This window comes from Odontomachus brunneus, unplaced genomic scaffold, assembly GCF_010583005.1.
Source record: "Odontomachus brunneus isolate Ranch 3 - 2012 unplaced genomic scaffold, Obru_v1 Obru_scaffold_253, whole genome shotgun sequence".
Classification (NCBI taxonomy): Eukaryota; Metazoa; Arthropoda; class Insecta; order Hymenoptera; family Formicidae; genus Odontomachus; species Odontomachus brunneus.
The window spans coordinates 398,051-398,401 of NW_022639703.1; positions in this window are offsets into that span (position 1 = coordinate 398,051).

Genomic DNA, 351 nt, shown 5'->3' on the forward strand with positions numbered 1-351 from the left:
TCGCACTGAATTTTATTGACAAATGTCTAACCTCTAAAATGCAGCCAGTTTCAGATGTCAAAATAAATTACACCTACAACTAACGTCATCTAACTGTAAGCTGTAGGAACTAAGTTTACCACCTAATATACAGGGTGTTCGGAAAGTACCGGGACGCCCGAATATCAGGAAAAATATAAGTTTTACAAAAAAATGTTTCAGACAAAAGTTGTGGCGTTTAAAAAGATGTATTTACTGATCACATCAGTTTGACCTTGGGTTGCGTAGCGAAGGTCAGGTCAAGGTCACATTAATTTTTTTAAATGGAACACCCCATTTTTCATTGCATATTCTTATAGCACATCTCGAGAG